Source organism: Chiloscyllium punctatum, chromosome 4 (genome assembly GCF_047496795.1).
Source record: "Chiloscyllium punctatum isolate Juve2018m chromosome 4, sChiPun1.3, whole genome shotgun sequence".
In the NCBI taxonomy this organism is placed as follows: Eukaryota; Metazoa; Chordata; class Chondrichthyes; order Orectolobiformes; family Hemiscylliidae; genus Chiloscyllium; species Chiloscyllium punctatum.
This window is the reverse complement of record NC_092742.1, coordinates 120,902,161-120,914,148: the sequence shown is the minus strand read 5'-3', so window position 1 is coordinate 120,914,148 and position 11,988 is coordinate 120,902,161. Positions and strand designations below refer to the sequence as shown.

At 43.0% G+C, this 11,988-nt stretch overlaps 1 non-coding gene across 1 annotated transcript; it reads right to left on the bottom strand.

Annotated features, from left to right (window-relative positions):
* Positions 1 to 11,184: 11,184 nt before the first annotated feature.
* On the bottom strand, positions 11,185 to 11,266 carry trnas-gcu (transfer RNA serine (anticodon GCU)). Its single transcript has one exon. It is a non-coding gene; the product is annotated as a tRNA-Ser (tRNA).
* Between the last annotated feature and the right edge of the window lie 722 nt (positions 11,267 to 11,988).

Sequence of the window (11,988 nt, the reverse complement as noted above, 5' to 3'; positions counted from 1 at the left end):
TCTGTAAGGGTCAGAGAGGCAGCAACCCTTATAACCTGAAGGAATATGCAGATGTGAATATGTTCTGCCAATACCTGGAAGGCTATGGGCTAAATGGTCGTTAAGCAGTTGCTTTTGACAAATGCAACCACAACGGGCTGAAGTGTCTCTTTTGAAACTGTTGTCCTTGTTAGTATAGTGGTTTCGTGTCGCCGTATGTTATGCGGGAGTTAGGAACTCAATTTCTGGCTGGGGCAGTGTAAATATTTTAAAACTGTCGCTCCGTTTCCAAAAGCGGGTTATTAATGCCTGTCCTTCCATTCTCCATGGGAAATGTCACAGGAAGGACAGTGCTGTCTGAATCTGCATGGGGAAGGTCTGCAGCTCCCGGCCAGACAGAGTGTCAATAAAAGTACAAAACGTGACTTCCGCAACCGGCACCTTGTGTCTGTACTGGAGTCTAAACCATTTAATAGAAAGAAGAAGGAAGCTGAGGAAGAAACAGGGTAAACCAATTCAGATGTGAGCGCAGAAGCATTCTCCGCAGCATCTTGAGGAAAACTGACAAATGGCTCCGAGAAAGAGTTTGTCTTTCGGAACTGTTAGCTCACAGAGATGTTTCTTGTTCCACTCAAGCCCTTAAGAAATTGAATAACAATTTAACTAACACTTGAAATGTTAGAACACACCAGGCGATGAGTCACGTCTGGAAACTGTGTTTAAAAGCCAGATGTTTGATAACTGATAATGATGCAATAGGCTGAAGGACCATTCACCAGGCTTTTAAAAACTCAAAGACTGTCATTTTTCAACTGAACAAAACAGGCAAAAACAAAGTCATCAAGAAAAGTTCCAAGCATTGCATATGTCGTCCTTGGTGCGAACGTGGTGAAATGCAGCTTTCTCACTGCGATTTCCCAATGTTGATTTCCAGTCAGGGAAAAATTTTGTTGTTCCTTATGGAAATCTTAAATTGAACATGAGTTCCTGACATGACGAAACAGCAAAGGTAGCAGTTCTGTCAGAGTCAGTGAGAATTTCATATCGGAGATGAAATCAAATGGGAAGAAACGCTGAAATCAGTTGCCTTTGCCTGCTCAGACTCAGTACTACAAAATGATCCTTATTGAAACATATAGGTATTTTGAAGGATTTAATAAGTTGGATGCAGAAAGTTTGGTTCTGTGACCAGAGCACCTCGTATCGAATGACTTGGAGATGCCGATTTTGGACTGGGGTATGCAAATTTGAAAATCACACAACCCCAGGTTATCGTCCAACAGGTTTAATTGGAAGTACGAGCTTTCGGACCACTGCTCATTCATCAGGTGATTGTGGAGTCCACAGTTGTAAGTCACAGAATTTATAGCATATGTTTACAGTGTCATGTAACTGAAATTGTACATTGAAAAATACCTTGATTGTTTGCGAAGTCTCCGATCTGTTAGAATGACCATGTTAGCTTCACTTCTTTCATGTTTAAAGTGCAAAACTTTTTTATTTTAAAGTTTCATTCTCAGGTGAAGTTTAACAACTGATGTCTGCCCCCCCCCTCCCCCCCCCCCGCGTGCTGCTGTCTGTTCCATAATGTTTAGACTGATTCTAATTTATAAAAATGAGTTACCAGAGTCTTACATGGATTCATGCAGTTTTTGAGCAAAGTACAATGCAACTCTGCAAGTACAAGTTCACCCCACAGACGTATATGTGTGTGTGTGTGTGTGTGTGTGTGTGTGTGTGTAGGAGGGTCTCTGTTTGTAGATAGGGCAATGGGATCACCTGTACTGTGACATGAACCCAATGACCATGGGTACCGAATTTAGCTATCAGTCTCTGTGGGGGCACTTTTAGCTGCTGCCTGTTCCGAAGCCCGCCTTGGAGGGTTGTCACCCGAAGATCCGAGGTCGAATGTCCTGGATCACTGAAGTGCTCTCCAACTGGGAAGGGGAACACCTGTCTGTTGATTGATGTGGAGCGCCCATTCCGTTGTTGTAGCCTCTGCTCAGCTTCACCAATGTACCATGTCTTAAGGCATTCTTGCCTGCAGCATGTTGTTTTTGTTAGATTAGCGTCAGTCTAAACATTATGGCATGGACGCAGCATACAGGGACTAACACCTTCAACATATCATCTGTGCTGACACTAATTGGTAAAGTCCACCTGAGAATGTAACTGTTAAAAGAAAGTTTTTCGATTTACATAAAAAGAAATGAACCTAACATAGTCATTCTAACAGATGGAAGACTTAACAAGCAATCAAGGTATTTTTCCAATGTATAATTTCAGTGACATTACACTGTAACCGTTCGCTATAAATTCTGTATCTTACCACTGTGTACTCCACAGCCACCTGATGAAGGAGCAGCTCTCCAAACGATGTTTCTTCTATTAAACCTGTTGGACTATGACCTGGTGTTGTGCGATTTTTAACTTTGTATTAGAATGCGGATCTCACAATGAAAATAGAGACGAAGAAGCATTTATTCTCTCAGACAGTTCTGGATCAATGAACTTTCGTGTAGAAGGCTGTTGAGGAAGTGTCATTAGGTGTAATGAGGCTGAGATCGGCAGATCATCAAACAGCAAAGATATCAAGCGTTATGGGGAAAGGCAAGAAAGTGCAGTTCAAGGTTATCAGATCAGATATGAAACCATTCAATAGCGGAGCAGACTTGGTGGTCTGAATGGTGTCTATCTGTTCTTAAAATTGTTGGCCTTAATATGAAGCTGCAAAACCGACCTGAGTAAAACGTGCTAAATTTAAAAAAGGCGTGGTCCCCCGGAGCACTGAACCGAGGTGAAATGTGCAAAGAACAAAACACAAAGGGCAGACAATATTGGATAATTAATCAGTAGTGATCAGTATACCAAGGTAAACAGGAAAGCCGAGAGTCATTATCTACATTGAAACTGGCTCCACGAGGCATGCAGTTAACTCTCACAAACAACTATTCCCCTTCCGTTTTCCTGACGCCCCCTCCGTTCTTGTTTTAAACTGATTGAACGTCAGGCAATTGCAGATGACATTGCTGATGTGGAACTGTAGCATATAGAACATAGAACATTACAGCGCAGTACGGGCCCTTCGGCCCTCGATGTTGCGCCGCCCTGTCAGACTAATTTGAAGCCCATCACATCTACACTATTCCATGTACGTCCATATGCCTCTCCAATGATGACTTTAATGCACTTAATCTTGGCGATACTACCACCGTTACAGGCAAAGCATTCCATGCCCTAACTACTCTCTGAGTAAAGAACTACCCCTGACATCTGTCTTATACCTATCTCCCCTCACTTTAATAGTTGTGGTCCGCGTGTTTGCCTGCCCCATACTTGGAAAAATACTCTCCCTGTCCACCCTATCTAAACCTCTGGTTATCTTGTATGTCTCTATTAAGTCACCTCTCAGTCTTCTCTCCAACGAGAACAGCCTCAAGGCCCTCAGTCGTTCCTCCGTACCAGGCAACATGCTAGAAAATCCCCTCTGCACCCTTTCCAAAGCGTCAACATCCTTCTTATAATGTGGTGACCAGAACTGTTCACAATACTCCAAATCTTTGTACCAGATCTTTATCCAGCTGCAGCATAACCTTCTGATTCCAGAACTCTATCCCTCTATTAATAAAGGCCAAAACACTGTTTTCCTTCTTAACAACCCTGTCAATCTGGGTGGCAACTTTCAGGGATCTGTGTACATGGACACCAAGATCTCTCTGCCCATCTGCACTCTAAAGAACCTTACCATTAGCCCAGTACTTTGCATTCCAATTACTCCTGCCAAAGTGTATCAACTCACACTTGTCCACATTAAACTCCATTTGCCACCTCTCAGCCCAGCTCTGCATCCTATCTATGTCTTTCGGCAACTTACTACATCGTTTGTCAATATCCAAAACTCCACCGACCTTAGTGTTGTCAGCAAATTTACTAACCCACCCTTCCAAGCCATCATCCAGGTTATTGATAAAAATGACGAATAGCAGTGTATCCAACACCGACCCTTGCGGAATGCCGCTAGTAACTGGACGCCTTGATGAACATGTTGCATCAATGACAACCCTCTGTTTTCTTTCAGCGAGCCAATTATTGAATCAAACTGCTATGTCTCCCACAATCCCATTCCTCTGCATTTTGTATAATAGCCTACTGTGGGAACCTTATCGAACACCTTGCTGAAATCCATATACACCACATCAACCTGCTTCCTCTCATTCACCTGTTTGGTCACTTTGTCAAAAAACTCATAAGATTCGTTAGGCACGACCTACCCTTTACAAAACCGTGCTGACTGTCCCTGATCAGACTATTCTTTTCTAGATGATTTTAAATCCTATCTCTTATAACCTTTTCCAACGCTTTACCAACAACTGAAGTGAGACTCACTGGACTGAAAGTACCAGGGTTGTCTCTACTACCCTTCTTGACAAGGGAACCACATTTGCTGTCCTCCAGTCCTCAGGCACTATTCCTCTAGACAACGATGATTTCTAGATCAATGGCACAAGTTCGGCAATCTCTTCCTTTGTTTCCCAGATGATCCTAGGATAGATCCCATCTGGCCCAGAGGACTTGTCTATTTTCACAATCTGCAGTATTTCTAATACCTCTTCCTTGGGAACCTCAATCTCTTCGAGTCTAGATGCAAGTATCTCTGTATCTTCCTCGCCAACATTTTCATTTTATATAGTGAACATTGTCGAAAAATACTTATTTAGTGTTTCCCATGTCTCCCCTGACTCCACACACAACTTCCCACTATTATTCGTGATTGGCCCTAATTTAACTCTCGTCATTCTTTTATTCCTGACATACCTATGGAAAGCCTTAGGGTTAACCCTGATCCTATCCGCCAACAACTGCAAATGTCTCCTCCTGGCTCTCATGTCTCCTCCTGGCTCTTCTGAGCTCTCTTATTAGTTCATGCAGGGAACCGATTCTGTCTGCTGCACATCATTCTGCTTCGAAATATCAGGTAGTTTTTCATATTGATTATTGTAAATGTTAACCTTTAACAAGCCATTACAGTGAAATCACTGAATCCTCATCACTATATTACCAGGGAAGATTTCTGCTTACATCACCCTGGACACCATGAGATTCGGCATTCTATACTCCCATCCTTCTGTGCGGGGTTCCCTCGGCCCTATTCCGGTCTTGTTGGTTGGTTTACAATACTGAGTCTATCCAATCATCTTTGCATTTCTTATTCTAAAGGATGAGACCTTCTCTCTGAGCTGGCAATGTGCTTGCTCAGTGGTGATAACACTGTTCTTGTAACCTAGAAAAGTGCTTGAAATAGGCCATTCCTGTTTTTTCATTCCAAGAACTTGAGGTAAACCGTTCAGCTGGACAGGAAATAGCGGGCGTGAGCAGTGATCAAGTTTGGCAGCAAGAACGAGGTGAGGCAGTATAAACTACAGAGTAATGGGGAAATTATGGGCAAGGAACACTGGGACGGGAGAGGCTGAATGCTTCCTTTCTTTGCTCTAACCAGACATTGGTGTTGAACTCTGAAATGGGACAACATCAGACATGTCGGTGAAATCTTACTTTCTGCTTGTTTTCTCCTGAGGCCTGTGTCACACTTGGGGAAATGTGTCTTCGTGCTTTAGTCTATGGACAAAAATGGGGTTCAGTTCCCATCTCAAACTTAAATCCCATTTATTGTGTTTTACAAGATTCAAACGTTCCAGAGAAATTAACATTCAGGTGAAACGTCAGAGTTCACAAGATTACAGATCACGTGCTGGGAAATGAGATGAAGGGACCCATTTCTGTGCTGTGAACACTCGATAATTCAATCATTTTTGAGGGGAAACATATCTGCAGTGATATAATTCCAAAAACTGTGTGATGAAGAAACGGTGCAACGGATCCTGCCCTCATCCCTGGTGGTCTAGTGGTTAGTATTCAGCGCTTTAACTGAGTGGTCTGGGTTTCATTACCGTTCAGGAAATCAGGACCTCTTGTTCCTGATGCAAAGAAAGCAGGTCTACCAGGAATCTGTTTCATGGCTTAGATCAGTTAATACCCCAGCTTATCAAAGAAGTTAAAAGTGCCTTCCGTCTCTCTGCACAGTCGGTCAGTTAATCCTTAATTCTCCTCTGATTCCACTTCCCAAACAGTTTCAAAATATTGTCAAAACTGACTCTTAGGTATTTCTTTTCTGTCTTTTCATCCAAAGGAGCTGCAGCGATTGAGTGCGTTGGTTTCTGAAAACGAAACATACCCATATGCAATGTATTGGGCTATTCCAGGATTGCCTTCTCTGACAGCGCTGGGACATGACTGATGCTGTCTATAATATGGAAGTGCCAGTGTTTGAGTTGAGTAGACAAAGTTAAAAATTACATAATATCAGGGCAGAGTCCAGCAGGTTTATTTGGAAACACTAACTTTCGGAGAGTCGCTCCTTCATCAGGTGGGTGTTTTTCTGCAGAAACTTGGTGTGTGTGTCAACATGCGCGATCTTTTGGAAGATCATCTGAACTTTAACCGACCGTTCGGTGTGTCGACGGTACCCATGACTTGGATGTGTTGGTGTTGGACTGGGGTGGATACATTTAATAATCACACAAAGCCATGTCAGATTCCAACAGGTGACAAACACCTGATGAAGAAGCAGTGCATGGAACACTGGTGCTTCCAAATACGTCTGTTCAATACAATCTGGTGCTGTGTAATTTTTACTCTGATAGCTCGTGGCAATGTTTAACTGGTCGAAGACAGTGAAAGAATTTTCGTTCGTGGAGATGAAAATTTCAAATATTACCCACCTCAGCATTACAAAAATGAGTAGGTTGGTTGTGTGATGAATCTCCACAATGCGCTTGCGCAAAGTAAAACTCGAACTTTCAACCCACCTGATCCGTAGCCAGCTATACAAATGGTTGCACCAATGGCCAGATGCACAGCTGAGATTTTACCCGCTGCAGAGCTGTGGTGTTCACAAGGACATGAGCAATAACAGTAACAGTCACAAGGTGAACAAAGAACAAAGATAATCACCATCATTGATTCACTTCAAATTGTCCTGAAAAAACGACCATTCACAATCTGATCAGCCAATCTATGAGGTCACTGCTGATCTTGGAAATTGCAACTGACTTTGCTGCATTTTCACCATAACTTGAGGTAAACTCCAGCTAATTCAGAACATTGCATATTCCCATTAATTTTCAGTTCTAGATTACGTTAGTGACCTGTCCGTATTTGCAGGAAATGAGTGAAAACTTCCTTCCGGTGATGTAATCCAGTGCCGAGTCGGCCAGAAAAGAAAAGACCAAGACATGAAACCTCACTCCCATTTCTCTCTGTACCAATGCGTTTTCCTGAGTTGAATATTTGCAGGACTTGTCTCTACTATCTAAAGAATTAATTGTTTTCTCGGGAAAGATTCTTCATAAATCAATTAACATCGGAGGTGTTGAAACATATTTTACTTTAGATTAAAATAGTTGGCTATTCTTTCCCCCAGCCTAATGTCCCAATCCTCCCTCCTCTTCCATGTAAATACAAGCTTTGCCAGGTGATGTTCAAGCTCCCAACCTGACGTTCCAATGCTCCTTGCTGCTCCATGTCAAAAGGACCGGCTCGACTTGAATTTGGAGCTCCCACTCTGATGTCCCAATGCTCCCTGATCCATGTCAGTAGAAGTGGTGCAGTTCAGGTTAGACCTACCACTCTGATGTCCCAATGCTCCCAGCTGCTACATGTCATTAAACGCTGGTCCTTGTGAGGTTGGAGCTCCCAGTCTGATATCCCAATGTTCCCTCATACATGTCAGTAGAAGCAGTCCATTTGAGGTTGGATCGATCACTCTGATGTCCCAATGCTCCCTGCTGCTACATGTCATTAAAAGCTGATCCAGGTGAGAGTGGAGCTCCCAGATGGATCTCGCAAAGCTTCCTGCTCCATGTCAACTGAAGCCGCTCCAAATGAGATTAATTCTTGCATTCGGATGTGCCAATGCTCCCTGCTGCTCCATGTCAACAGAAGCTGCTCCAGGTGTGGTTGGAACTCCAAGACTGATGTCACAATGCTCCCTGGTCCACGTCAAAAGACGCTGCTCCAGATGAAGTGGGAGCTCCCATCCCTGGCAGCTCACATACTTCTATACCATCATAGAAATACTGCCTACTGAACATTTCTACCACTGGAGCCATTGATGGAATATCCGCATCATGAGAACCTAATATTATTTTTAGTCACCACCGAATCATTATTTCCAAAAGTCATTCTTTCTTAAACCTTATTTAGCATGTGCATACTGCAGTCAATCCAAAGTTAGATAATGGTGCTAATTGATCTATGCTTAATAAAAATTACATCCTATTTTTCATGTGGAGTAACTGCGACTTAGCAAGGACAATGTTTATATTGAAATCACACTTTTATTCCAGGTGAGAGAATGTGGTTTGCATTATTTAAAATGAACTTGTTCACTGTGTAAAATGATCAAATAGATCTCAATTTCAAAACAAAATTGGAAACGTTGTCATCCATCTTGAAATGTGGTGTCTTCTTCGTTCAATCAGACGGGTATCATAACGAAAAGTCTATTAATGATAGGCGTATAAAGATACTTTAAATCGCAAGGTTTGTGAAGGTTTGTAGCTCAGGTTGAGGTTTAGGATGTAGGTTTGCTCGCTGAGCTGGAGGTTTGATATCCAGACCTTTCATTACCTGGAAAGGTAACATCATCAGTGGCGACTTCCAAGTGAAGCTGTTGTCTCTTGCTTTCTATTTACATCTTTCTCCTGAATGGGGTTCCTGGGGTTTGTGGTGATGTCATTTCCTGTTCGTTTTCTGCGGGGTTGATAGACGGCATTTAGATCTATGTGTTTATTTATGGCATTGTGGTTGGAGTGCCAGGCCTTTGGGAATTCTCTGGCATGTCTTTGCTTAGACTGTCCCAGGATCAATGTGTTGCCCAAGTCGAACCGGGCAACCAAAAATTCATAAACCATGAGCCCCGCTCAGTCCCATAGACTCATTACCCGGAAAACCAACTTACAGACGGTCCAAAGAACTACACACAAGTCTGAAATGCCTCATAGAAGAGTCTCAGCACTCCATCCACTCCACCCAGGAATTCCTAAAAACACCAAAGTGGAGGAAGACGACGCAATGATCTCATTCGACATAACAGCACTGTTCACCATCATCATTATCGACCTGGCAAAGAAAACACTTACCACACTTTTAGAAGAAACCATCACACACACCAACCACCATCAATTACGTTACCAACGAAAACATCATGAAGCTAGTGGCCCTGTACCTCACCACCGACTTGACTTTCAACAACATATCTACAAACAAACCAACGGCACACCCATGGGATCTCCGCTATCAGGATTCATAGCAGAAGCGGTAATGCAAAGACTAGAACAAACAGCCCTACCAACAATCAAACCAAAAATTTGGGTCCGCTACGTAGATGACACCTTTGTCATCACAAAACGAAACAAGATAGTAAAGACATTTAACATCATCAACAACAACCTCACAGTCATAAAGTTCACGAAGGAGGAAGAAACTGACAACAAACTCCCAATCCTGAACGTCACAGTAGAAAGAAAAGACAACGGCGAACTACAAACCTGCGTATACAGAAAACCGACAAACACTGACCAAATACTAAACTACACCAGCAACCATCCCAACACACACAAACAAAGCTATATCAGAACAGTATTCCAATGAGCCACCACACACTGCAGCACAGACGAACTTCGGAAAACAGAGAAGAACCACCTATACAACGTATTCGAGAAGAACAGATACTCAAAAAATACAGTGCGCAGATTCCTCAAGAACAAACCACGACAAGCAGACCAAACACAGCCAGAAATCCTAACTACCTTACCACACATCAAAGAAGTTTCAGAAATGACAGCCAGACTCCTAAGACCCCTCGGAATCCCAGTACCACACAAACCCACCAACACTCTCAAACTAACCAACTTAAAAGACCCAGTACAACCCATAGACAAAACCAACGTCATCTACAAAATTCCATGCAAGGACTTCCACAACACTACGTAAGACAACAGTAAGAAAGTTAGCCACCAGGATATACGAACACGAGCGAGCCACAAAAAGGCACGACCTTCTCTCCCTCGTACACGGATTAGAAATACCACCATTTCGACTGGGACAACACATTTATCCTGGGATAGGCTAAGAAAAGACACGCCAGAGAATTCCTAGAGGCCTGGCATTCCAACCACAAAGCTATAAACAAACACATAGATCTAGATACCATCTATCAACCCGCAGTAAACGAACAGGAAATGACATCACCACAAACCCCAGGAGAAAGATAATAAATAGAAAGCAGGAGACAACAGCTTTGCTTCACTTGAAGGTTGCCACTGATGATGTTACCTAGCCAGGTAACGAAATGTCTGGATATCAAAGCTATAGCTCAGCGAGCAAACCTACACCCTACATTTTAAATGATTTTTCATGTTTATGTTGCATGAATCTGCGGTTACTGATCCACAGTCTAGTTTTACTCCCTATAGGTAACATCCTGATTTCTCTAGTTGTTCATAGTTCAATGGAGAGGTCCAGGAAGGTGAGGGAAGTTGCCAATGTGATACATCCAGTGTGTGCATAACGAGAGGGAGCTTGCTTCCCACATCTTGTGTTTATTTGTGCCTTATGTCCAGCATTCATCAATGGCGAGAGCAAGGGGCGAGGCCGAGACCAATGTGTAAGTCTCTCCGTGCCCATGCACGGCACCCACATCGGAAATTCTCCACGGTGCATTTACAGCCAGATCTAAGTGCCCCTACACCCACGTCCTGCCGCTTTGAAATATCTCCATTATTTTGTGCTGTCGCTGTGCTCTTCTCACCAGGATGAATGACTTCTACTCAACCTCCTCCAGATTTCATCTGACAAAATATTCATTAAGAATCCCTTTGCATAAACATGCACTTCGCAGCTCTCGTTATTTGATTTTCCTGGATGTCTTTCATACGAAAAAAATGTTCACGGCAACTTGACTTGAAAACGAAAAACGCGCTCCTTTTCATTATCCCAATGCAACCAACATTTCAATGCAGTTTAGTCAACAGGCCCAAACTTTTCTTTGAGATTTTGTAATATAAACTGACCATTGGCGTTCCAGTTTCAATACGGCAGCTATGATCATCAGAAAACAACACCATTGAAAGCCGTTGCTGACATCGACGAAAGTGGGAATCGAACCCACGCGCGCAGAGCGCAATGGATTAGCAGTCCATCGCATTAACCTCTCGGCCTCCTCGTCACAGCGGCTCCAGCAGCTATGAATAATTGAATTTCGTAAATCATGCAGAACAGCAGATATTTCTCCCTGGTGTTGCTGAAATGAGAAATAAAACAGTACGGTTCCAAGACTATGGTCTGACCCCTGGGTTGAGGGGCAAGTGCACTCCCACTGGCACACTATGCACATAATGATCTGAACAAAAATGAGGAAATGACTATGTAGCAAGGTCTGTTAAATTCTGTGAAGATTTGAAGTCAACGGAATGAAGAACCCGAGACAGCAGGAGGTTTTCGTTCAATAAAGAGTTGGATAGAACTCTTAAGGATAGTGGAATCAAGGGTTATGGGGATAAGACAAGAACAGGATACAGACTGAGGATGTTCAGCCATGATCATAATGAATGGTAGTGCTGGCTCGAAGGGCAGAATGGCCTACTCCTGCACCTGCTGTCTATTGTCTATTACATTGCCTGTGAGGAATTGTTTTACAGACTGGAGGAGAGTGCATAGTGCTCAATGTCATTATTCGGAACACCTAACTTCCGCTCAGATGTTTTTGACACGCACTTGTGTACAGAACAGACAATTTCAAAATCCAAAATAAGGCTAAACTGACAATTGAACTCAACAATGCAAAAACCTTGATCTGTATCAGTTTCCTGGGCCGTGCGAAACCAAGTCACTGTGTGATCACAGCAACACAGTGAGCAAGTGTCAGAAGCAAAAGGAGTGCAGTGCCAG